The sequence below is a fragment of the Apium graveolens genome, chromosome 2 (genome assembly GCF_009905375.1).
Source record: "Apium graveolens cultivar Ventura chromosome 2, ASM990537v1, whole genome shotgun sequence".
Taxonomy (NCBI): Eukaryota; Viridiplantae; Streptophyta; class Magnoliopsida; order Apiales; family Apiaceae; genus Apium; species Apium graveolens.
This window is the reverse complement of record NC_133648.1, coordinates 179,327,739-179,332,733: the sequence shown is the minus strand read 5'-3', so window position 1 is coordinate 179,332,733 and position 4,995 is coordinate 179,327,739. Positions and strand designations below refer to the sequence as shown.

The following is a 4,995-nucleotide window of genomic DNA, read 5'->3' as shown; positions in this document are numbered from 1 at the left end:
CGAGGCGCACGAGGCGCAGCGAGGCGCAGCGAGGCACAGCCTCTGCGTATACTTGTAGCCAAGGCGCAGCGACTTCAATGAAGCGCGCGCCTAAAGCTGTGAAACGCGAGGCGCAACGAGGCTCTGAGGCGCTGAGGCGCAAATGGGTTGAGGCGCACCCAAAAATAGCATAAAAAGGCCCAGTTTGTTTTAAAACCCAAAAGCCCAGAAACCCATAAGCCCATAAGTATGTTTAAAACCCTATTTTTCCACACGTATCTTTCTTTTCTTATTGGCAGCCTCCTCTCTCTTCAACCGAGTTGGATTGAGTTTGCAAATCTGAGACCGAGTTGGACCCGATTCAAGGTATATTCTACTCTTCTTTTTGATAAAGTCGTGTGTATATCCTGTGTATATATTATAAATATATAGTGTATATACACGATTATATATGTATGTATCGTGTGTATATACTATACGCACAGCTTGTTCTTTTACATATATATGAATTTACAGGAGGAATGGCTAGCGAAAGAAGTGATGGGAAGAAAACTGATCCAGCATGGAAGTATTCAACACAAGTTGAACCTGGAAATCGTGACAAAATGCAATGCAATTTCTGTAGCAAAATACTATGCGGAGGAGTTTTCCGAGTGAAGGAGCACTTAATTGGGGGACGTCGAAACGCAAAAAAATGTACCAAAGCACCAATAGAGGTCAGAAAAGAGATCGAGGAATATATGGAAACCAAAAAAAATCAAGAGAAATGGAGCAATACATTCAAGCTGTTATTGATTCAGATGAAGATTCTCTGGATGGTACATCGAAGTCGAACAAATGGTCCACTGCAAGTACTCCTCATTTGAAGTCTCAGTCTAACTCTAAGTCGAGCAAAACTTCGAAGGGGCCAATTGACCTTTATATGATTCCTGATCCAGAAACATCAGTAATGAAAAGGAAGGCTAAGGGGCAACTGAAAATAAATGAGAATGATCATGTACGAAAGGAGTTGAGAGCCCGAGCATGTACTGCCTTTGCTAGATGGATGTATGATGCAGGACTTTCCTTCAATTCTGTTAATTATGACAGTTTTCCCGTAATGGTAGAGGCCTTTGCACAATGCGGACCAGGTGTGAAGCCTCCGAGTTATCACGAGGTTAGAGTTCCTTTACTCAAAAAAGAAGTTGATCACGCTAAAGGTTATATAACAGAGCATGAGCAACAATGGGATAAGTTTGGCTGCTCATTGATGTGTGATGGCTGGACGGATGGCGTCCAAAGATCTTTAATAAATTTCCTGGCCAATAGTCCAAAGGGAAGTGTTTTCATTGAATCAGTTGACTCATCGGCTTATACAAAAACTGGAGAAAAAATTTATGAGTTGCTTTGCGGATACATCGAGAAGATTGGACCTGCTAGAGTTGTGCAAGTGGTTACAGACAGTGCTTCAAATAACAAATTGGCTGGTAAGGTACTAAGGTCTTAATAAAATTTTATCTTTGTGATTAGTGATCAGATTTAAATTATTGTATTCTTAAACCTTTTAACAGGAAAGCTCTTGGAGGTCAAATATCCACATTTATTTTGGACCCCTTGTGCGGCTCATTGCTTGGATTTAATCCTGGAAGACATTTTTAAATTGAAGAACACAAAGGCAACATTTGAAAGGGCTGTTAAACTGAATTCTTACATATATTCCAGGCCTACAATGGTAAACATGTTGAGGCAGTTCACAAAACACAGGGAGCTGATCAGACCAGCGAAAACTCGATTTACAACGGCTTTTCTCACCTTGGACAGGATTCACAACCAGCAGGCTAATTTGAGAAATTTGTTTTCATCAAACGAATGGCTCAAAAGCAAATACTCAAAGGAGAGAAGCGGTAAAGATGTTGCCGAAATTGTTTTCATGCCGTCATTTTGGAATAATGTGGTATTTTCACTTAAGGTGGCAGGACCTCTTGTTCAAGTGTTAAGGCTTGTTGATGGGGAAAAGAAACCTGCAATGGGATATATATACGAGGCAATGGATAGGGCAAAAGAGGCAATTGCAAAGTCCTTTAAGAAAGTTGAGAATAAGTACTCACACATTTACGAAATAATTGATGAAAGGTAATATACGACTCCCTCATTTGTGTAATTGTTAAAAGAGGCTGGCAGATAAAATACTTGGTATTTTTATGCTAGGTGGAATGTACAGTTGCATCAGCCCCTACATGCTGCTGGATATTATCTTAATCCAGAATTTTATTATACAAATTTGGACATTGAATCGGATCAAGAAGTGATAAAAGGGCTTTACACTTGTATTGAGAAGATGGTACCTAGTCAAGCTAAACAAGATAGAATTGCTGACCAAATTCCATTATACAGAAACACAGAAAATCTCTTTGGAATCTCAATGGCTAGAAGGAAAAGGAGTTCAAAATCTCCAGGTTACATAAATATAATGAAGTAAATTGTAAATTTTATTTAATAAATCAGTCCACATTCCATTCTTATGTTCACTACTGCACTAATATTTTAGCGGAGTGGTGGATCTCTTATGGTGGTTGTGCGCCTGATTTACAAAAACTTGCAATCAAAATCCTTAGTCTCACTTGCAGCTCGTCCGGTTGCGAACGAAATTGGAGCACATTTCAGCATGTAAGTTATAAAATTTGTATGTTGAATTATTTGTATATTTAATTAATGCGTATTCTTACAAGAAAGATTATGTTTGTACATTGCAGCTTCATTCCAAAAAGAGGAATCGACTAGCTCAACAGCGTTTCAATGATTTGGTTTTTGTCAAATACAATAGAGCATTGAGACGTTGATATGCGTTGCGTGACACCATTGACCCTATATCTTTGGACGATATTGATGAAAGTAACGAATGGCTGATGGGAAGGCTTGATGATGACGAAGGAAATGAATTTGTTTTTGATGAGGATGAAAGATTGACCTGGCAGGATGTTGCTACAGCTAGTGGTGCAGGAGAAGCTCGATATAACTCTAGATCACAAACACAAGCTGCTAGATCACAAACACAAGCTGCTGCTTCTGCTAACAGGAAGGGGAAGCGTCCATGTGAGCCATCATCTAGTTTCCGCTTGATTGACGAGGAGGACGAGGAAGATGAGTTCGAACTTGAGGAAGGGGGCGCCCAAGCTGATGAATTTAATGTTGATCATCTCGAACATGAAGATTTTTAATTTGGATGTCTTAATTTGTTTCTTTTAATTTCTGGCCAGCCCCCTAGACTTATTTTCTTTCCACTGTTAATCTGTTATTGTTTGAGACTGTGACTTATTTGTTTCTTTTCATTTCTGGCAATCCTAGACTTTTTAACTGTTATTAGTAGTTAACTGTTTGTTAATTAATTCCAAAGGGTTTGTAGAATTTATCCTGCAGGGAGCCAAACTTCCAAAGAGAGCCAGGGAGTCAGGGACAAGCATATTGTGTACTGGACTGGTGCAGTGCAAGTATGTAACATTCAGTATTAATTGTTCTTAAAGATTTCAGGTATGTATGTTGCACTTTTAAGCTCAAAGCATGCTTTATTAAGTATTTGTGGTGTTTTGCATAATTCTATCAATTATAAATTCATTTTCTAAATAAATTTGTTCCACTTCGATGAGGCGCGCGCCTCGCCTCGCGCCTCATCGCCTAGGCTCCAAGGGACCCTAGCGCCTCGGTGCACATCTCGCCTTTAACAACATTGAAACTACAGCGAAGCTACGCAACTTTTGACTTTTGAAAGATTGATGAGAAATCATATGTTTTGCATTTCTATTATGAGCTTGACTTGTGTCAAAACCTCCTATATTGCATAACAATACTACAAAGAAACATGTTTTCTGCTCACCTATGGATTTATACCATTTACTTCCTCAACCATCCAGTTTTTACCACAGTTATATGGTTATTTATTAATAATAGGTTTAACTTATTCAAGGACAACAATGTGTCCAAAACACGAAAGTTTGGCTATGATATTATAAATTTGATAATATTAGTAATCACTATATTGAATATCTTTGTCTACAAGCTCTGTCAACTTCGTGAAGCCAAGTATGATGATAAAGACAAGAAGATGGTTCTGTTGTCATCGGGGCTGAGATTTTATTAGCAACAAACAACTTTGATGATGAGTATCTGGCTGGAAAGGGAGGCTCTGCGAAAGTCTACAAAGAAATTATTGATAATGGAACTACTATTGTTGCTATAAAGAGATTGAGTGTCAATTTTAAACAAGCTGGAGGTTCAGCATTCTCGACAGAAATTGAGATGCTTTCCAAGTTTAGGCACAATCACGTGATCATAAAGTTCAACTAAAAAATAAAGTTTATATGAAAAAAAATATTTATAATCATCACTACAACCATGTAGTCCACATCTACATCCATTGGCTTCTTACGAGCATGAACCTAATAACAGATTGATCTAAAAATAGGAAATAGATTTAAGAATAGATGTCTAAACGAGAATATTCATAATGTGTTTATTTCTAAAAATTAAAGTTGCCGGGAAATTATAACTTTACAAGAATAAGCATACCTTTAAAATTTCAATGCGTCCTATTAGCCCTGGATTTGGTATAAATATTTCCGGTCAAATTGCCCTGGTCTTACAAGTGCTGGATCCAGAATATCTGGTCTATTTGTTGATGCAATAGTGATCACCTTCCCTCTTCCTTCAAATCCATCCAAAGATACAAGGAGCTGGATTGGATAGGGAGCATTAAATATTAAACAAGATTCAATGCAATCAATTGAAGTACTAGAATTGTATTCTAAACAATGCCGAGAACCTGATTCAAGGTAGCATCACGCTCTTTTCCACCAGAACCTTTGATCAGACCACGCTCCCTTCCAACAGCATCCAACTGCCACATTAAAATCAGAGTCAAACCCCTAAATATATACCTTACATTCTACATTTTCACATTCAAAACATATTTAATTAAGTATACATGAGAGAGAGAGAGAGCGAGAGAGAGAGAGAGAAACACTGCATATAGATTTAATATGA

The 4,995-nt window shown here is 38.0% G+C and overlaps 1 pseudogene; it reads left to right on the top strand.

The window, feature by feature from the left end:
- The first annotated feature begins 339 nt into the window (after positions 1–339).
- LOC141695675 (uncharacterized) lies at positions 340–2,798 on the top strand (annotated as a pseudogene).
- Positions 2,799–4,995: the final 2,197 nt, after the last annotated feature.